The following is a 23,582-nucleotide window of genomic DNA, read 5'->3' as shown; positions in this document are numbered from 1 at the left end:
AGTTAAAGGCTTGCCTAACACCAAATTTGTTAAAGATAAAGCGTGTGATGCGTGTCAATTAGGAAAACAAATCAAGAAAAGCTTCAAAAAGAAGAATCATATATCAACTAGTAGACCCCTAGAACTCATATACTTAGACTTCTTTAGTCCTACTAGAACCCAAAGTTTAGGAGGAAAAGAATACGCCTTCGTAATCATTGATGATTACTTAAGATACACATGGGTGTTGTTCCTAGCTAACAAAGAAGAAGTTTGCAACTCATTAATCACTTTATGTAAGAAGATTCAAAATGAGAAAGGGTATAATGTCTCAAATATTAGAAGTGACCAAGGAAGAGAATTTAAGAATCAAAGTGTTGAAAAATTTTGTAATGAACATGGTATAAATCACAAATTTTCAGCACCTAGAGCCCCACAAAAAAATGGAGTTGTGGAAAGGAAAAATAGAACCCTCCAAGAAATGGCAAGGACTATGCTTAATGAAAATGACCTACTCAAATATTTTTAGGCCAAAGCTATAAATACAGCTAGCTATATAATTAATAGGGTTTCTGTTGACTCGACGAGTTCAATCCTGTTTTGATAATGACAAATCACTTGATATTTGATCTGTGTATTGAGTTTGTGAATAGGACCTACATTGAGCATGCACGGAAAGATAACGAGTCATGGATGCCATAAAGTAAAGCTTATACATATTAGAAAGTACCATGGAACTCAAAGAGTATGAGCATCAAGATGTAAGCAGCAAAGTTCAAGAATGTCTTGGGAATGGGTATTTAGAACTTATGTATCTACATTTTTGTATGATTTATCTTGATGCTCAACATAACTTAGAAATATTGTTAGGATTCATGCATTTCATATACATCATTAGGGAACCTTCATGGATTTAGAAATTTTTTTGAAATAATGGAAAATATGCTTTATAAAAGGCCCAAGAAAAAGAGCAAAGCATTTTCTAAAATTAGAAAAAAGAAATAAAAAATTTGGATTTCAGTTGCCTGAACTTCACTTCAGTAGCATGAAGAATTTCTTCGGTAGCCTGAAGATTAAGTTCTGTAGTCTGAAGAATTAAATGGGAAAGACAGAACTTGGTATAGGTACTTCGGTTGCCTGAATTGGAATTTTGGTCGCCTGAAGTCACTTTAGGAGCCTGAACTTCAACATTAGGAGCCTGAAGTCGCGGAAAAGTTTAAAAATCATATTTTTATTAAACGAATTCGCGAGCCTTTTCTTTGATCCAATGGTTGAGATCAATCCTAAGGGTAAGACACTATAAATACTAAATATCTAAACCTTAGAACCAAGCTAAGACATACAAGAAGAGAAGAATACATATTATTGAAAAATATTGAGAAACTTGCTCTCATTGCTATACGATTGCCTACACTTCAACTTCTACTCATCGAGCTTGGGCAAATCAATTTAGAATCTCAAAGGGATCTCTCTTATACATCTTGATTGTCAACTTGGTATTGAGGTTTGATCATTCAAGTTATTATTTTCAAGAACTTCTCATCTCATTACTTGTTATTGAACATCATTAGAAAAGTTTGATCTTGAGTGTGCACATACGTATAAATTTTTTTTTTAAAAAGATCATTACTTGAGAAAGTTGTTTAGCTTTTGGTTGATTGATTTTTGATTCAAGAGTATAAAAATATACATATATTTTTTCATAGAGCTCATTATTGAAAACCCTATTTTTGATTACTTGATTGATCTTGTAAGTGCCCATACACATACTTAGTTATTCTAAACAAGATTGATACTTGATTTAGATTGTGTGGTTGATTAAAAGGGTTGATTTAAGTGTGTGTTCTCTAAAAGATTTATATTTTAGATATATTATAGCTTAATCAAATATCCTTGGAACTTATAACTATACAATTAATTGAGAGATATTTTCTGAAAATTAATATACTCAGTTTGTGATTGAGTACATGAAATAAAACTTTGTGATTTGCATTGACTTAATATTCAAGACAAAGTTTTTGTTAACAAGTTCACTTCAAATATATTTGTGCATTTTTGTAAAGTGAACCAAGAACCCTAGTTGACTCCAAAACATTTTAAATATATCTGTACTTGGGAGTTTTGGTTAAAGAGGGATTTGTGTGTTGAAGCATAATCATTCCTAAAACGATTGAATCGTTTCCATACATTCTGAGCTTCAAGTTACATCATATGTTAATGTATTAGGACTTTGAATTGTACTCACCAGCTTTTGTTAGAAGCAACATTGAGTGTTTGCATATTTGAGCCTAAATTGTAAACATGGTTCGGGTTGTGAACCGGATGTGAGGAGGAAGCTGTACCTCTTGTAAGCAGCGGATTAGGAAGGAGTTGTACCTCTTGTAAGCAGCGGATTGTAAGGGAAGCTCCGTCCCAATTTAAGGAGCAGAGACTATAGTGGAATCCTTGAGTGGGTTGCTCAAGGCGAGGACGTAGGCCGGGTTGGCTAAACCTCGTACAATCACGGTTGCATTCTCTCTTCCCTTATCCTTTTTATTTTCCACATCATATTTTAATTTCCTCCTTGCTAGTGTATGTTGAATAACTTTACACGCACTTAATTGGGTAAAAAGGATTTCATTGATTTAGTAATTCAAATCAACATCAAATTCCAGCCATTAATTAGTTAAACATAGAAATAGGGATTGATTGGTAAATAAGTTTTGAAGAATTTTTTAAAATACCCAATTCACCCCCCCTCTTGGGATTACACCTTAATCAACATTTTCCATTAGATCAAACCTAAATAAGACACTCTATGAATTGTGGAAAGGAAGAATGCCTAACATAAATTACTTTCATGTCTTTGGATGTAAGTGTTTCGTTCTAAATAACAAAGACAACTTAGGAAAATTTGATGCTAAATCGGATGAAAGCATTTTCCTAGGATTCTTCACAAATAGTAAAGCCTATAGAGTCTACAACAAAAGAACACTCACCATAGTTGAATCAATTCACGTAGACTTTGATGAATTTAACCCTTTTTCAAGAGAAGTCAAAAATGAAGAAAAAGATGATATGTTCAAAAAGGAGGATGAGATAGAAATCAAGGAAGAAAAGGAAATAAACGAAGATGAACTCATAGAAAATATGGAATTACCAAGAGAATGGAAGTATAAGAAAGATCACCCTCAAGAACAAATTATAGGTGAACCATCTAGAAGTGTGACAATTAGATCTTCACTAAAGAACCTTTGCAATCATTATACATTCCTATCCCAAAATGAACCTAAAGATGTTGAAGAAGCCCTTAAGGATGAATCTTGGATAGTTGCAATGCAAGAAGAATTAAACCAATTTAAAAGAAGCCAAGTATGGAAATTTGTACCCAAACCGAAAAATCATTTGATCATAGGAATTAAATGGGTATTTAGAAATAAAAAGGATGAAAATGGTATAATCACTAGAAACAAAGCTAGACTTGTAGCAAAGGGGTACAATCAAGAATAAGGAATAGACTATGATGAAACCTTTGCCCCTGTAGCTAGAATGGAAGCTATTAGAATGTTGTTAGCCTATGCTTCCTACAAAGAATTTAAGTTATACCAAATGGATGTCAAAAGTGCATTCTTGAATGGGTATATTAATGAAGAGGTATATGTTGAACATCTCCCTGATTTTGAGGATATTGAAAATCCTAATCGGGTATTTAGACTAACTAAGGCTTTATATGGACTAAAATAGGGCCCTAGGGCTTGGTATGAAAGACTTAGTGGATTTCTAATTGAGAAAGGATTTTCAAGAGGAAAATTTGATAGTACCTTGTTCATTAAAAATAAGGAAGATGACATACTTTTAGTTCAAATTTTTGTAGATGATATAATATTTGGTGCTACAAATGAAGATCTATATAAAGAGTTTGCCAAATGTATGCAAGAAGAATTTGAAATGAGCATGATGGGGGAGTTAAACTATTTCCTTGGACTGCAAATTAAACAAGAAAAGAATGAGACTTTTATAAGTCAATCCAAATACATAAAATATATGATACAAAAATTTGATATGGAAAATAGTAAACCCATAGGCACACCTATGAGTACCACCATCAGCCTAGACAAAGATGAAAAGGGAAAATCCACAGACACAAAACACTATAGAGGCATGATTGGAAGTTTACTATATCTAACAACCAGTAGACCCGATATAATGTTTAGTGTATGTATGTTTGCACGTTTTTAATTAGCACCTAAGGAATCACACCAACTAGCTATTAAAAGAATCCTAAGATACTTAATAGGCCCAATGGACTTAGGACTTTGGTACCCTAAAGACACCGGTTTTTAAATGATCAGCTATTTAGATGCGGACTATGCCGGTTGTAAGATAGATAGAAAAAGCACAATTGACACATGCCACTTGTTGACCTTATAGGACATGCCCGCGTTTGATTATGACAAATACTCATTGTTTCTAATGAGTGTTTGAGATTTTGTGCAGGAACCTAAACTTGTCAATATCAAGATGCACGTAAAGCAAATGAAGATTGAAGATCATATCTCATTGTATTGTAATATATAATTCAATCGTTTGGTCTGTAATAGTAATTAGGGCTTTGATTGTAATAATTGCATGCATCACCTGCATGATGTAATGTGTAAGCTCATAATATAAATGACCTTAAAATAGCCTTAGGATTTACCTTTGACCGACACCAGATTTTTTTAGTGTCTTCAAAAAGACCCAGAAATGACCCTAGGACACTCACCTTTGCACTCACAAATGTTAGGCACTTGATTAGGGTGTTTGTGATTCAAAACAGGACCGAAATGCACATTTGTGCACTTTTAGTCAATCAGCCCATGTAGTTCACCAAACTTTGTAAGAGAATCCAGAATGAAAAAGGATATAAAATACTCACATAAGAAGTGATAGAGGCACGAAATTAAAAAATGAAAGCATAGAAAAATATTGTGACTTAGAGGGCATATCACATAACTTCTCTGCATCTAGGACACCTCAACAAAATGGTGTAGTAGAAAGAAAGAATAGGTCACTACAAGAAATGGGTAGAACTATGTTGAATGAGCATAACTTACCTAAATATTTTTGAGCTGAGGCCATTAATACTGTATGCTATATTATGAATAGGGTGTTGATTAGACCTTCGATTAATAAAATCCCTTATGAATTGTGGAATAACCATAAGCCTAATATTTCCTACTTTTATGTGTTTGGTTGTAAATGCTTTGTGCTTAGAGATAATGAGCATGTAGGAAAATTTGACTCTAAATCTGATGATGGTATTTTCCTAGGATATGCATTAAATAGCAAAGCACATAAGGTTTTCAACAAAAGAACACATTGACTGTGATTGAATCTATTCATGTTGTGTTTGATGAAGCTAATCCATTCTCTAATAAAATGATGAAGATGATATTGATATTAAAAAATGCTTAGAGAAAATTTCTATTGAAAACAATGCAAGTGAAAATCAAGAAGTAAATGAAAAATCATCTGAAGATAATGAAAATGAAAATTAGGAGTTGCGTAGAGACTGGAAATTCATTAGAAATCATCATATAGATCAAGTCATAGGTGAGCCGTCCCGCGGTGTAGCCACAAGATCCTCCTTGAGAAATCTAGTGAATCATTCTGCTTTCTTATCCCAAGAAGAACCTAAAAATATTAAAGAAGCTATAGAGGATGAGTCTTGGGTGCTGTCCATGCAAGAAGAACTTAACCAATTTGAAAGAAGCAAAGTATGGACCTTAATTCTTAGGCCTAATGAGCACACCATCATTGGAACTAAATGGATATATAGAAATAAGAAAGATGAGAATGAGGTAGTAACTTGGAATAAAGCTAGACTAGTTGTCCAAGGGAATAACCAACAGGAAGGGATTGACTTTGAGGAAATATATGCTCCTGTTGCTAGGTTAGAAGCCATCCGTATGCTACTTGCCTTTACCGCTTTCAAAAAATTTAAATTGTTTCAAATGGATGTTAAAAGCACTTTTCTAAATGACTACATTAATGAAGAGGTATACATAGAACAACCACCCGGTTTTGAAAATCATAAATATCCCGATCATGTTTAGTGGTTATCTAAAGCCTTGTATGGATTGAAACAAGCTCCTAGAGCTTGGTATGAGAGGCTTAGTGGTTTTCTACTAGAAAATGGGTTTACCCATGGCAAAATTGACCCTACACTTTTCATCAAATCCAAAAATGATGATATGTTGCTTATTCAAATTTATGTGGATATCATTTTTGGAGCAAAGAATGATGAGTTGTGTAATGAGTTTGCCAAATGCATGCAAAGTGAATTTGAAATAAGCATGATAGGTGAACTTAGTTTCTTCTTAGGGCTGCAAATCAAACAAGCCAAACATGGAATTGTATCGTGGCATGATTGGGAGTCACCTATATCTCACTTCTAGTAGGCCTGATATTATGTTCGGTGTGTGTATGTGTGCTAGGTTTCAGCCTACCCCTAAGAAATCTCACTTAAAAGCCGTTAAACGAATCCTTAGGTATCTAGTTGGGACTATAGAGTTAGGCTTATTGTACCCTAAGCATACTACCTTTGAAATTGTAAGTTACACTGATGCTGATTTGCCGGTAGTAAGGTTGATAGAAAAAGCACTAGTGACACTTGTCATTACTTAGGACAATCTCTTGTTTCTTGGTTCTACAAGAAACAAAACTCAGTTGCCTTATCCACAGCCGAAGATGAATATATTGTGGTTGGAAGTTGTTGTGCCCAAAGTCTTTATATGAAACAACAACTTATGGATTATGGATTACATTATGATACGATACCGATTAAATGTGATAATACTAGTGCAATCAACATCTCCAAAAATCCCATCTCACATTCACGAACTAAACACATTGAGATTAGACACCACTTTCTTCGTGATCATGTGCCAAAAGGAGACGTGGCTCTTGATTTTGTATGCACAAATGAACAGTGGGCAGATATATTGACTAAACCACTTCCTGAGGATAGGTTCATACAAATTAGACGTGAATTAGGCTTCATGCATAGTAGAGAAGCTTCTTAGGCTTAAATGTTTCATAACGTGCATAAATTTAGGGGGAGCTCTCAAATGAGAACTTTCTAAGTCTTAGCAACTAATATTTTTAATCACTTGCCTTATTGCTTTAGACTTTGTGAAAGTTGATTATTGATAGTGTGCACATGCTTTATATCTATAGAACAATAATATTGAATCGAATATTGATTATTACTTGTCAATGCACAACTCTTTTGTCCACTTCATAATCATGTTGAAATTTTATTTACTTGTTGACCATACTGAACTGTTTGAGTAGTTGTGGATGAACTGTTAGGAAATATTTAAACTTAAACAGGTTACAATTATAAAAGATTCATTTTGGAAAGTCCGATTTACAAATGACACTCTGCCAAAATTTTTCTAAATCTTTCCAAAATTGTTCATGTATAATTGTAATACTTACCCATTGCGTAGGGTGCTAATTCATATGGCCCTTTTTACTGTTGCCAAAAGGGGGAGATGAAAAGGGGCAAAAATAATGGGTAAAATGACTTGGGTAAAATAAATTGGATGCATATTGAAAGGGGGAGCGTTCTTAGGCTTAACCCTATATTTTTGCTGATCGTATTTGTCATCATCAAAAAAGGGGAAAACGTTGACCTTATAGGTCACGCTCGATTTTAATTATGACAAATACTCATTGTTTCTAATGAGTGTTTGAGATTTTTTGCAAGAACCTAAACTTGTCAAGATCATGATGCACGTAAAGCAAGTGAAGATTAAAGATCATATCTCATTGTATTGTAATATATAATTCAATCATTTGGTATGTAATAGTAATTAGGGCTTTGATTGTAATAACCACATGCATCACCTGCATGATGTAATGTGTAAGCTCATAATACAAATGACCTTAGAATGACCTTAGGGTTTACCCTTCGGTCGACCGACACTGGATTTTTTCAGTTTCTTTAAAAAAACCCAGAAATGACCTGAGGACACTTACCTTTGCACTCATAAATGTTAGGCACTTGATTAGAGTGTTTGTGATTCAAAATAGGACCGAAATGTACACTTTGTACACTTTTGGTTGACCGGCCCATGCAGTTCATTTTGCTCCTGGTCGACTGAACTCGGTCTGGGTCAACCAGTTGACCACAACCCGGTTGACTGAACCCTTGTAGTTCAAATGGCCTTGGTCTACCGAACCCTCGTGAAGTCAACATTTTGACTTCCTGGTTGACCGAGAAAAAAATGTACTCTAATGCTCTAGTCAACCGAGAGTCCTCAGGAGAAATCCCAACGGTCTTGTCGACCGAGTCACTCAATTCAAAATTAGCCTAGTCGACCAAACCTTGGTAAAATGGAAAAATTGCCTCGGACATGTATGTTCGGTCGACCGAGTCCCGAGTTCAAAATATGCCCGGTCGACTGACCCATATGAACTTCGGTCGACCAAAAAGTTTTTGGTCTACCGGGTCTCTCAGGTTGCCCTGCATTTTTACCGTGGTTAACTTATTTTTATCAGGGTTAAAATATTTAAAACATCATTAATGTTTTCTAATAATCCCGGCTATGTCCCCAATAATTATATTTCATGGGGTGTTTATAAATACCCATTTATTTGAGAAAATTAGCAACTTGATTAGCATACAAAATCCAAAAATTTTCTCTTAAGCAAAACTCTCACTACAATTCCTACTCTCTCTCAAACCACTCATACTTACCTTCTCCTATTGCCAAAAGTCTTTGTAAGTTGATTGAGTGATTGTATTGAAAGGTTTGCTCTCCTTGTTTGTTTGATTGAAACGATTTTCTTGAGAGCCAAACCTAAGTGTTCTTAAGGGGCTTTGCTCATAAACCTATCCTAAGAAGACTTGCCTAAGCTTCTGAGTATTGCATTTGTGTTGCAATATCTTAGGAAGCTCATATTTGTATTTGGGTTGCAAAAACGTTTTCAAAGCATACTCAAATATCTTGTGTGATTTATATTGACATATTTTCGAAAAGATATTTGTGTTTGTGATATTGATCCTTGTTGCAACATTTATTCACTTTCATATCATTTGATGAATACAAAGGTTAAATATCTTTTGCAAACCAAGCATATACACTATTTGCGTGATTGATATATTCTACTCTTTGGATTATTTGAAACTTAAGTGATATCTTTGTTTGAGCATCTTGATTGAGAGCATCTTGAAATACAAAGATTGATTGTTGACACTCTCACGTACTCATTACATTGATAGGAAATACATTTGAGATTTGAACTATTTAGATCACACTGAGCTTACGTATTAAATCATTTGTGGTGTATATGATTGAACGCATTTGGGTACATATATGCTTTACTTGAAAGCACTTTTATCAGTCCCATTTGATTGTAAAATCTGAGTGATTCCAGGTGTGGCCTGAGGGGGCGGTAATCCATGCCAGTAAGGATTGTTATAAAAGTTGAGATTAGCCCTGTGCTAATTGACTTGGTTTGTATCGATACCTCTCCACCCGTTTAAGTGCGCAAGTTATAGTGGTAATCCTTGTGCTTGTTAGCCAAGGTAGGGACGTAGGAAATTGGCTGAACCTCGATAACATTCCTGCGTGTCACTCTTACTTTATTGTTTTCTAGTGCATGTGTGATTGATTAAATTGATTTATTTACTTTCTGGTATACGTTTACATTACTTGCACTAGATTGTCCATAGGGTTGTGAATATACTAGTGTCAAAAGATTAACCTAGGGCTTAAATTTTTAAAATTGTCAATTTACCCCCCCCTCTTGGGATCACGGTAAAGCTAACACCACTTCTTAGGAAGATCTTTAGTTTCTTGGTTTTCTAAGAAACAAAACTTCGTGGCTTTGTCAATTGCCGAGGCCGAATATGTGGTAGCTGGTAGTTGTTGTGCACAAACTCTTTACATGAAACAACAATTAAAAGATTTCAATTTAAAATACACAACTGTACTAATTAAGTGTGATAATACATGTGCGATTAACATATCTAAAAATCCTATTTCACACTCAAGAACAAAACACATTGACATAAAACACCACTTCCTAAGAGATCATGTTAAAAAAGAAGACATCATTCTAGAATTCATCAATACAAATGACCAATGGACTGATATCTTTACTAAACCACTCTTAGAAGATAGATTTATAACCATTAGACGAGAGGTTGGTCTACTACATAGTAGAGAAGCAAACTAAAAGGACAAGGCTTGATCTAAGTTTGTTTTGGGCTTGTACTTTGATGTGTTGTATAATACAATAGTTAGCTTGGATTGCTTTCCTTGCCTGCTTTAAAAAAATAGGCCCATGATATGTGATATGCAACATGCTACATGAGGATGTTTGAAAAATTGGCAATCTGAAATTGGTATTTTGAAAATCTAACTTATTAAGTATGAAACATGCTTTTTTTTTTTTTTTTATATAAAAAAAAAATATATTGACCTTGTATGCTCATGATCACATGAATAAATGAAAAATTAGCATCTATGAGAAGTGCATGATAAAACTTCAACATGAATATCTAAGATGTATATTGGTATCCATGAATATATCACTTGATTTTTAAACAATACAACATGATTATGAGCATTGGTAATATTGTCATTGTCGCAGGGTCCCGGGCGGCGAAATAAAAAATCAATTTTAATTTTCAAGGAAAATATGGAATGTTGGAGTAGCCACTAACCTTTTAGTGTGGTTAGAACACATGATTACTACCCCATTAGGGGTAGAATGGGTCTATGTTACCAGAGTTAGGCTCGGGAGTTCGGTTACGCGAGGGGAAAGTACAAGCACCCCCTACGAGCCCGTTCTTACGAATGGTACCTAATTAATTTGAAATTATCCCTGAGTTAATCTAATAAGTCTTTAAATTACTCCATTTTATGAATTTATAAATATACATAAATAAATAAATAAATAAATAAATATATATATATACATATATTCCCTCAGAGCTTAAAGTACGTGATGCCCGAAGGTTCATACCCCCGGCAATAAAATCATAGGGATATACCCACAGAAAAATACTTACTAAAATAATACTAAAATATTAGGAATAATGAATATCTCAATATAAAATATAAACATAGGATATAGTTGAAAATTCCAGAAATATGTGATAATAATAGCCCTAATATATTACAATGATAATACATTATCTGTAATAATAATACTACTATAATAATAACATATATATATCTCATAATATTAATAACACATAAATACCAATACAATATTATAATACCACTTTAATATTTATATATATATATATCATAACATGTAAATATTAATATTATACCATAATAATACTACTAGATATATCATAATTTTAATAACTATACAATATGATAATAATATATCCTAACAAATATAGGCAAAAGCTCTAATTATAAATAATCAAAACTTTGACATAACACTAATAAAACCCTGATATTAACAATAAAGGAAACATGACAATAAATCAAACCCTAAGAGTTAAATATAAACAAACATGGAAACAAATAAGACTAAATTATGGCATTTAGACAAACCTAAAAATAAATATACAATGATATAGAAATAATCAAACCCTAAAAAAATTCAACGTACAATAAAATGGAAATAAATCAAAAATCCTAAAAAATATGTACTAATAATTTGGAAACATAACAAATCCTAAAGCTAAGATGTGATAATAATATGGAAACACTCATGACCCTAAAGTTAATAATCAATCTATATAGAGGCAAATAAACCATAAAAATATTAATAACATGGAAACCAATCAAAACCCTAAATATAATAGGCAACATGTATAATAATAATAATCGCTTGGAAATAATTAGAGCCTTACAATTAATGTACAATAACAATGTAGAAACAAATTAAACCCTATAATACACATGCAATGTATACAATAATGGATACTATTACACAATAAAAATTATAGGAAGCGATTTAAACCCTAGAATTAACAGATATGACATACGACAATAATTATGGAAATAATTTAAACCCTAAATACACAATATACACTAAAATAAATAAAAACTCTCAAGATAATATATAACAATAACATAGACACCCTAAGTAATAAATGAGTATATTACAATGATTGAAAATACAACGATAACATAAACACTTTACACCAATATTCAAACAATAAATATGGACATGTAATAGGGTATTAAAAATAATAATAATCCAACAATAATAATATTATTTAATATGTACAATAAATTTAGACATAAATAAAAATCCTTAAATATACCACATGCAAAAACGAATAGACAATAAATACACAATAAACCTACAAAAATTAATATCATAAGACAATAACAAACATATATCCGAATGATAAAATATATACCTAATAAATAAAGAAAACACATATATTATAATATTACATATCAGTATAAAATAATGAAAATATTAAACCAAGCCACTGCATATATATAGAATAATAACCCAGAACCATGATAGAAACAACATAGAATAATGATAAATCATATAAATCTAAATATATATATAATAACAATTAACATACATCCTAATAATCACATAAAAAAATTTACCTTTATGAAGAAGGTGACCGGAGCAGGGCACGGCGAGCGGCGGTGGGGCAGAGAGCTTGTGGGTTGCCGTTGGGTTCCGATGGTCTGCCGGAAGAGGGGCTGTTGATGAAAGGGGTTCTGCAGCAGAGGTTGCAGAGAAGATGCTGGAAGCAGCTGTGCAGAGGGCTGGCAGGGACGGAGTTTGTGTTGCCGAGGAGAGCTACTGGTGCTGGCAGAGAGGAGAGCTGGTTATCTCAGGGGAAGATCGGAGGCAGCAACACTTGGAGGAACAGCTGGTCTTCTCGGCTGGAGCTACTGCTGGAGTGGAGGAACAGCTTGCCTGCTGCAATTCTGGTGGTGCTTGCTCGGGCATGTGGGGTTCCTAGGCTGGTAGAAGGCTGCTACAGCAGCTGAGAGGGCCGGGGTTGGGCTGTCTGCTGCTGGTTATTGGCGTGGAGTTGCAGAAGAGGGGTTGGCAGGAAGGTTGCAGCAGAGCCTATTCGTGGCTGTGGAGGCTGGGAGCTGGTGTGGCGCTCGTGGGTGGTTGATAGGAGCAGAAGGTCTTCACGGGTTGGTGTCTCCGGGAAGAAGAAGAAGAGGAAGAAGAAGAAGAAGAAGAAGAAGAAGAGATTTTTTTTTTTTTTTTTTTGGTCTTGGCCTTCCCGTACGCCCCTTGTGTGTGCTTGGCCTCTCCTTTTATAAAAGAATTTTTTGAAACCTTAAAAAAAAATTTCTTTTTTTGATTTTATTTTTATTTTTCTCTTTTTTTATGTTTTTATTCTTATGGTAATAATGAAAATGGAAATAATAATAATAATAATTATCATAATAATATAAGTATCAATAAGGTAATAATAATAATAATACTACTACTAATAGTAAGTAATAATAAAATAACGAAAGTAAAAATACTAATAATAAAATAACGAAAGGGAACCCCTTGTTCATTTTGGTTAGGGCAAAAATAGGGTGTCTACAGTCATGATCTTGGTATTTGAATGATACATTATGCATGACAAATGTTTTTTTTTTAACTTTTTTTTTTTTTCACAAATATGAATGTTGAGCGCCATATGCATGATTGAAAATTCCAAGATGTCACAACACATATGAAATAAGAATGCCCAATATGAAATATGATATTGAATTTTGGCATGATTAAGAAGTGTGTGATCATATGTTCATTTAAATGTTTACCCTTTTTGATTGATGTCAAAAGGGGGAGTAATATTTGGAGCAAAAATTTTGGCTTGATTGAGAGCATGATATTGAATGTTGAGCATGTTGAACATGATAGTATTTGAGCATGTTGAGCATGATAGCATAATAGTGAAAAAAAATGAAAAATTGAGCAATGAGCATGATTGGTCTTGAATCTACAAATTGTTAAAATAATGCTTATTATAAGGGGGACTAGATTAATGCTAGTTGTAAGGGGGAGATTTTTTTACTCTTATTCATATTTTTTGCTCCTCATTTGTCATCATCAAAAAGAGAGAGATTATTGGCCTAACTAGGCTTTTCAATCTTGTTTTAATGATAACAAAATAAATGATGCTTTAACATGTTGTGTTGAGTGATTTGATTTAGGTAAAAGAGCACTCACGGTTAACAAGATGAAGTTTAATGTCAATCTAGTGGAAGCTCCTCAGAATATTGAGGTCAATGAAGAACAAATGAAGAGGTTAAAGGTCAAACAATTCTTAAAGTCAAAAGTAAATCTTGAGAGGCTGAAGAACTTAGTGTTTTAGGAAAACCATGATTAGATGGATTGTTGTAAGTACTTTAAATCCACATACTATCTAGATACATGTGAAGCTCTTACAAATTAAAACAAACTAAGAAACACTTTTTTTGAAAGACCTTAAATTATGTCTTTGATTAAAAGGTCTCAAAGGAAGAAAGTTTCAAAGTAAAAAAGGAAAATACTGAGAATCAGGCGACTGCCCTACATAGGTAGGCGACTGCCACAATTTAAAAGAAATAATTTAGGAGGCAATAGGGTTACAGGTGACTTCCTGAGCACTGACAGGCCCCTGAGTGGTCAAGTCAGATGACTGCCAAGTCTTGGCAAGCCACTGCCAACCTTCTGGGTTTTCAAAATTATTCTTTGGAAAAATTTTGAATTTCAAAATTAATTCAATAATTTAATTCTACCTAATTAAATGAGGAAATTGTTCCTTGGAAAAATTTTGAATTTCAAAAAATTAATTCAATAATTTAACGCTACCTAATTAAATGAGGAAATTGTTATTTGGAAAAATTTTGACTTTCAAAATTAATTCAATAATTTAATGCTACCTAATTAAATGAGAAAACTGTTTTTTGAAAAATTTTGAATTTCAAAATTAATTCAATAATTTAATGCTACCTAATTAAATGAGGAAATTGTTCTTTGGAAAAATCTATAAATACCTCCTTTGGGCAATGAAAAAGAAAAAAAAGTAGACAAGCAAGATAAGCCCAAGAGATCAAACAGTTAATATGCTGAAATTCTTCTTGCATTGAAATTCTCCTTAAGTTCCTTTGCTCACATCATTTTGCTGGAGAAAAGCTCAACATTTTTTGGTGGATTGAAAAATCAAAAGCTTGGTTCCGACTTGCACTCAATTCTTTTTAAAGAACCATCGGTGACTTCTAAAACTTTAGAGCTTCTCATGTTCTATTTAGCTTTGGTGTTTTGAAGTATAATTTAGAACTCAATTTGTACAACCTGCTCTGAATTTTGAGAGTATTTTTTGTACGCAGATCTACTTCTATCTTTTTGTACTTTGAACGATTCAAAGGTTTGTTGGATCGTTGAACCAAGCACAGGTCGGTGCTTGGAGAGGCTTCTCTTCCTGAAAAAGAGGGTAAATTATGTAAGGTTTTTGTTCCACCCAGATGGAACAAGATATGGTAAATTCCTTGGGTGGTTGACCTAAGGTGAGGACGCAGGATGGGTATAAGCTGAACCTCATAAAAGTGGTGGTGTCACTCTCTTATCCTTTCTTTCTTTTAATTTCACCGAAAATATACCCTGAGTGGATGTTTAATACTTTTAATTATAACACATATTAGAAATTAAGTAAACCCAAAAACCAATTTGTTCTTGGGCTTGCAAAAATTGAAAGGGACTATGTTGGTTAATCGATCTTTTGTGGAAACCAAAAGGAAGTATGTTGATTAGTTAACATCCAAAAACTTATTAGCTAAAGGTTTAATTAAGTTCTGATATTGAAAAAGTTTTTGAATGTTGTTGTAATATTCAAATTCAAAAGACAACAAGAGGAGTTGTATATTCATATACAGGGAATCTAAAGATTCAAATTGATTTTTGTTGGGTGATTGTTGTGTTTGAATAGTAAGTTAATTAATTGTATTAGTTGATTGTGGATTAATTAGAAAATAGGAATTTTTGTGGATTGCCTCATTAACAAAAATACAAGTAATTCTTAAGAGATTGTGAAAAGGGACAAGAGTTCTAAAAAAGAATCAAAGAAATTTTAAATAACCCAATTCACCTCCTCTCTTGGGACTATACCTTAGGTTTCACCTAGGTTGATTAGATGGATTCTTCTTCTCAAGGAATTTGACATTACTATTCGAGATAGAAAGGGCATGGAAAATGTTGTAACTAACTATCTCTCTCGTTTGCAGCTACCTGAGGTGTGTGTATCTCCCTCTCCCTTAAATGATGATTTTCTTGATGAGCATCTTTTTCCAGTGTCACGTGCTCTGTGGTTTGCCAATATTGTGAACTACCTTGTCACCAACCGAATGCCAGAACATTGGTTAACTCAGGATAAGCGTAAGTTCCTTACCAAGGTAAGACATTATTATTTTGATAATCCATACCTGTTAAAATACTGTTGGCCATACAAGGCTTAACATCTTGTTTTGATACTAACAAATAAGTGGAACTTAACATATTTAATTAAGTGATGTTATTTTAGGATTCAATGATGAATGTAAGGTCAAGTGTTCAAAAGGATTCATGAAAGCTTATATTTCAAAGAAGGATGGTCAATATGAAACTTAAAGCATGGATCCAAAAATGGATTTAAAGATAAAGCTTGAAGATCATGAGAGCATGAGGATTAAAGAAAACTTGATGAAAGCTCAAAGAAAGATGAAGGAAGCTTAAAGACCTCAAGGAATTTAAGAATTGAAAATTTGAAAGAGTCAATAGGAAATTTCAAGTAAGTACTTCAAATAATTTCAATATGGATGCATGAAACTCTTAGGTTAATTTCTTGAACCTAAATTCCTTTTAACATACTTGGAAAATATTTTTATAAGGTTAAAAAGTTGTTTCAAAAAGGTTAGAATCATTTTTGGAATGAAAAACACCAAAAAGAGGATTTACCAATTGCTGTCATTTTTTCTACATCTGCATAGATGTAATTTTGTCTCTATTACAGAATCTTTATTTTAAAATGTGTTCAGCATGAAAGTTTTAGGATTTTCTCTTAGATTTCTTTTGACACCAAGCTCGTCAAATTTGGAGTTACACAGAAAAAGTTATGGCCAAAATATTAAAGGGTGCTAAAAGCTGACAGCTTTACAGGCACTTGTCCATGTTCGTATAGACGCTTGCCCGTGACGCCTGTCCATTTTCAGTTAGGTGACTGCCACCTTGCTATCCCTTTAATTTAACTAGTCAGCTAACTGCCAAAAATGGACAGTCAACTGTCACGCGGTAAATTTTCTCAATTGCACTTAACACTCAAAGGCTCTTTCACTCTCATCTTGTCTATGAAGTTTGCTGAAGTCTTGCTGATTCTCACTCACCAATCTTGTGTTGCAAATTCTAAATCTTTCAATTATTGAAAGAATTAATCGGTGATATACTTCCTTTAGCTTCAACTTAAATTTCATATTGTTATTTACTTTGAAGTATATTATAGTGCTGAATTGTTGTACTAATTAGCTCTTTGTGTGAGCAATTCTTTGTACACAAATATTTGATTTGTATCTTGTAGATTGAAGATTGCAAGGATTTTTTGGATCGTTGGCTAAGCAAGTGGATATTACTTAGAGCAGCGGGCTCTAGCCCATTTGAAAGAGTGACCGAACGAGAGTACATCTTTTGGAGAGGCGAGCTCTAGCCTCTTGAAGGAGTGTGTAAACGGTATTGTTCCACTCAACAAAGGAACTAAATTTAGTAATCCTTTGGTGGTTTGCTATAGGTAAGGACGTAAGCTGGGTATAAGCCAAACCTCGTAAAAATTTCGGTCTCACTTTCTCTTTCCCTTACTCTTTATTTTCAGCACATATAAATTGCGTGGATAATTTAAATTCTTAATCATTTATACTACGAAGTTTGTAAATTAAGTAAACTGAAGTATAAATTATTTTTGAGCTTATGGAAACCGAAAGGGAGTACGTTGGTTGATCAATACTTTGCAGAAATTACAAGGGAGTATGTTGTTTGGTCAACACCCTAAAGACTCTTTAACTAAAAGTTTATTTCAAGTCTAGGCTTTTGGAAAGAGTGTTGGATTTTATATTTTACATCATATTGAAGAAGCAAATCCATTAATACAGGACTTTATATCAGTAAGCATAAATTATCATTCACTATAGGGCTTGGTTCAAATTTATATCCGTAGGGCTTATATAAACAAACAACCATCTTAAGTTCTTACATTACCCAAAGTGCTATATATTTTAATCTTGGTTTGGTTTTTTGCTTTCAAGTTGTGGTTGATTGGTTTGGTTGATTGATTACTTGAATGATTGAATGTTTGTATGGTTGTGGATTAAATAAAGAAATAAGTTTTTGCTAAAAGTTTGAAAAATCAACAATAAGTTAAGAATTCCTAAAAAGATTTAAAAGAAAATTTTTAAAACCCAATTCACCCCCCTCTTGGGACTACATCTTGCTTTTCAATTGGCATCAGAGCGGGATTATAGCAAATCTTTATTAGTAGCTATAAAAAGATCCTATTGGCTCACTTAGGTGTAGCTCCCTTTGGAGAGGGACAATCTTCAACTAGGCCTCCTATCTTTTGTGGACATAACTATACTTTTTAGAAAAAACGAATGCAAATCTATCTTCAAACTATGAATTGGAAAGCTTTGGAGACTGTTATGGATGGTGACCAAATTCCTTTTAAACTAGTCGATGGAAAACAAGTTCCCAAGGAGAAAAATGATATGACATACTTAGACTATAAGATATTGCAAGTCAATTCTAGTGCTATGAATGCTTTATATTGTGCTTTAGATGCTAATGAATTTAATAGAGTAATGGCTTGCAAATCAGCTAAAGAAATATGGGACAAGCTAGAAGTCACTTATGAAGGCACTATAGAAGTTAGGGATAATAGGATCAATATTCTTACAAGTGAATATGAAGCTTTTAAAATGAACTCAGATGAATCTATAACTAGCATGTTCACTCGGTTCACTCACATAATAAATTCCCTAAATGCCTTAGGAAAAACCTACACTACTTATGAGATGGTAAGGAAACTTCTTAGAGGGCTGCCACCTATATAGGAATCAAAAGGCACTGTGATAACTGAAGGAAGAAACCTTAAAAACACTTCTTTAGATGAGCTAATATGTTCTCCCCTCACATACGAAATGACAATGAATGAAAGGAATGGTAAAACCAAAGCTCAAGAAAAAATAGCCTTCAAAGCCTCAAAAGAGAACTCTATAGTGAAGAAGAGATGGATGAAGATGAAGTAGCTTTTATATCTAAAAAGCTAGCAAAAATCTTTAGAAGGAAAAAAAAAAATTTAAAAGAAGAAATCAAGACTTCGAATAAGAAGAAGAAGATATTAGCACCAAGAAATCAAAGAATAAAACTCCTACGTGTTATAATTGTAACAAAGTTGGACATATAAAATTGGAATGTCCATTACTAAAGAAAGACTCTAAGAATAAAAAGAAAAAGGCCATGAAAGCCACTACTTGGGATAGTATAAGTAGTTCGGAAAATGAATCAAGTGACCAAGAGGTTGCTTATACGTGCTTTATGGCTTGGGACGATGAGGTAAGCTCCTTATCTAAATCTTTAAATAATTCTTGTAATGATGAATCCAACGATGAGTGTATGCCATCTTATAATGAATTACAAAATGATTTATTCAAAGTTCATAAGATGTTAATTAAAGTAACTAAACAAAATACTTCATTAAAAAATAAGAATGAAGGTATAATGAAAGAGTTAGAATCTCTTAGAACTGCTGAAAGAGAAAAGGATTCAAGAATTAAGAAAATAGGAAGTAAGAATGAAGCTATGACGAAGGAGTTAGATTATAAAAATCTTGCTGAAAAAGAAAAAGACCTGAAAATAAAAGAATTAGAAAGAAAAAATGAAGAAATGATAGAAGACCTTTGATCCCTATTCTCTATGTTATATGAGAAATATATATATATATATATATATATATGTATATATTTATGAATTAGAGGATAAAATAAGAAAATTATCTCAAGAATTATAGAAATCACTAAAGAAGCTTGACGACAAGAAAGAGATAGAGATAAATGATCTCAAAAATCAAATTAAAGATAAAGAAAAAATCATTTATAACTTCACAAAAGGAAAGACAAACTTTGACAAAATAATAGGCTCACAAAGGATGACCTTAAACAAAGAAGGTATTGGATTTAATGGGATTGAAAATAAAAAGGAAAAGAATCATTACATGGGTTATTTTTCAAAAGCATCCAAAGATTATACTAGCACATCTTCTAAAGCCTACACTAACACCATATGCTATCAATGTAAGAAAAAGGGACATAAAGTTTGAATGTCCATTTAAGAGAATGGGTGTGAAAACTAAACAAGTATGGAGAGTAAAAGAAACATCCTTTATTAAACCAATCGGACCCAAGAAAGTATGGGTACCAAGATGAAAAACTAGTTCATAAATGAAAAACTTCATGAATTGAGAAAGTAACTTAATTCATGATCAACAAATGAACTAGTTGAAATAGAAAAACTTAAAGATGAGTTTAAAAGCTTAATATAACAAACACAAATAACATTGTTGGTCAAAATCATAGGATGATTTTTACAAGGCTTAACTTAAGAAAATATTAAGAAAATATCAAATTGAGCTTATTACATAAGTACCTTGATTAAGAAAATGATATTTGAGAATGAAAGCCTATATGCTACATGCTTACATGCCTATATGATATGCTATATGCTACATGTGTATGACTTGACTTGAGTTGACTTATATTGAAAATTTATGGCTTACTATGTTGAAAATTTGAGCATGAGATTAATTCCTAACCATACATGCTATTGATGAATCACATGAATAAACTTACTACTCTTTATATTGATATCTATGAGATATGAAAGATATAATAGTTATATTGGTATCCATGAGTTATGCATAATGTGATAATGACTTTGGTATCTATAAAGTACTTTGGTATCCATGAATATTTTAATTGATATCAAAATTTAAAAGCTCACTTGGTATCACAATCTAAAAGTTAAATTTGTTTTTGCGTGTTGGATTTTATATTGCACATCATATTGAAGAAGCAAATCCATTAAAACAGGGCTTTATATCGGCAAGCATAAATTATCATTCACTACAAGGCTTGGTTCAAATTTATATCCATAGGGCTTATATAAACAAACAACCATCTTAAGTTCTTACATTACCCAAATTGCTGTATATTTTAATCTTGGTTTGGTTGTTTGCTTTCAAATTGTGGTTGATTGGTTTGGTTGATTGAATACTTGAATGATTGAATGTTTGTATGGTTGTAGATTAAATGAAGAAATAAGTTTTTGCTGAAAGTTTGAAGAATCAACAATAAGTTAAGAATTCCTAAAAATATTTAAAAGAAAAATTCTAAAACCTAATTCACCCCCCTCTTGGGACTAGACCTTGCTTTTCAAATACTGCTCTGATCAGATGGTGCGTAGATGTGTTCCTGATGATGAATTCACTTCTGTGATGCATTTTTATCATAGTGAGGCATGTGGAGGCCACTTTGCTGTAAAGAAAACCATTTCAAAATTTTTTTAAAGTGGACTCTATTGGCCTACTATGTTCAAAGATATTGAGAATTTTTGTAAAACCAGTGAGGCTTATCAGAAATGAGGGAAAATTACAGCAAAGAATGAAATGTCTATGTCTCCTATTTTGACTCTTGAAATTTTTGACTATTGGGGCATTGACTTTATGGGACCATTCCCAAACTCTTTTGGGCATTCTTGCATTTTGGTTGCTGTTGACTATGTTTCAAAATGGGTGGAAACTATCCTTAAATGTTTCAAAATGGGTGGAAACTATACCTTATAGAACTAATGACCATAGGTTTGTCATCCATTTTCTCAAGGAATTATTTGCACGCTTTGGCATGCCCAAGGTGTTCATTAGTGATGTTGGGTTGCATTTTTGTAACAAACCTTTTGAATAACTCATGTAAAAGTATGGAGTGACCCATAAAGTCTCTACTCCCTAACACCCTCAAACTAATGGTCAAGCTGAGTTGGCTAATAGAGAGATCAAAATTATACTTAAGAAAACCGTGCGTCCTAATCAAAAGGACTAGTATGAAAACCTTGTTGATGCACTTTGAGCCTATTGAATGGCTTTCAAGACAAACTTAGGGATGTCTCCCTACAGGTTAGTTTATGGTAAGACATGTCATTTACCTGTTGAAATTTAGCATCGTGCTTTATGGGCTGTAAAATAGATTAATTTTTCACTTGATGATGCCAAGGGTTTAAAGAAATTGCAGGTATGTGAACTTGAAGAGTCTAGGAGGGAAGCTTACAACAATGCTCGCTTAGCCAAGGAGCAGATGAAGTTGCTACATGACAAGAAAATCAAAGACAAACAACTTTTCTTTTCTCAGCAAGTATTTCTCTATAACTCTAGATTGCATGTTTTTCCTGGGAAACTAAAGTCCCGATGGGGTGGCCCGTATGTCATTGAAGAATTTCATTCTCATGGCGTGATAGAGATTGTAGATCCAAAGAGTGACAACCGCTTTATAGTCAATGGATAGCGTCTAAATCCCTTCATGACTCCATTCAATCCAAATAAAGAGGTATTGCTTCTACAAGACCCTAGGGGAGTCCTCTGACCTTTCTATTTTACTATTTTTCTTTTTCATTTTTCCTCTTTTCGTTTTATTTTTTTTCATTTGCATCTTTCTTTTCTTTTTCTTTCACATCAGTTGGTAGTGATTTTCTATTAGTTTGTTCACCCGTGCATAGTTTTTCTATTCTCCCAATGCTTTCACATTGAGGACAATGTTTCACTTTAGTTAGGGGGTGAGCATTTGCATGTGACACTGTGCATGTATACTTGTTGGGTTTTATATTAATAAAAAAATTTAAAAAAATCAAAAAAAAAAAAAAAAAAAACAAGACAAAAAGAAAAAGGATTGAGAATAAATGATTATGCCATGATTAACATTGACTTATACCCTTCACATACTTGCATATAACCTAAGAATTACACACTTGAGTCATTTATGTGTAGTTTCTCTTTATATGACTTTATAACTCCATGAAGAATTGATTGGTAGTACACGTGTTAATCTGGCTATATAAACTCTTGTATTTACATGAAATCTCATAAGGCTGAATAGACACATTCACAAGATTCATTGCACTTAGGATTCCTTGTGAGCACTGAGAGAACACCCGTGGCGACTATGACACCTTGTGAGATATCCTTGAGCTATTTATTGTCCTTTTGAGTGTTAACATCAAATCAGAGTTCACGAAACTCAGTTCTCTTTTCTTCTGGATGATTCTTTTTACACTAGTCTCTATTTTTGACTTGTTAGCCTAAAGGTGACATCTAGTGGGGAGATAGAAACCTAGGTTTTGTAGCCTACTCAAGATGTGAAGGCTGAGCCACCCCAAGAGATAGATTTAGTTTATGGACTACTATTCGAGCTTAATTCCCATTGGTGGTATAAATACAACGAAAGAAGTGTAATGATTGTCCTAATTGACCAAGAAAAGACAAAAATTGAAAAATGAGCAGAAGAAAGAAAAGGAAAAAAATAGAAATGTACATGAAATGAAATGCTAAGGCCTACTTTGCACAAATACCACAAAAA

General features: G+C 33.0%; 1 pseudogene; it reads left to right on the top strand.

Annotated features, from left to right (window-relative positions):
• The window catches only part of LOC131156011 (uncharacterized), a 43,902-nt pseudogene extending 21,388 nt beyond the window's left edge, over positions 1-22,514 (top strand).
• The last annotated feature ends 1,068 nt before the right edge of the window (positions 22,515-23,582 follow it).

This window comes from Malania oleifera, chromosome 5, assembly GCF_029873635.1.
Source record: "Malania oleifera isolate guangnan ecotype guangnan chromosome 5, ASM2987363v1, whole genome shotgun sequence".
Taxonomy (NCBI): Eukaryota; Viridiplantae; Streptophyta; class Magnoliopsida; order Santalales; family Ximeniaceae; genus Malania; species Malania oleifera.
The sequence above is the reverse complement of the archived record's forward strand: the minus strand, read 5'-3'. Positions and strand labels throughout refer to the sequence as shown.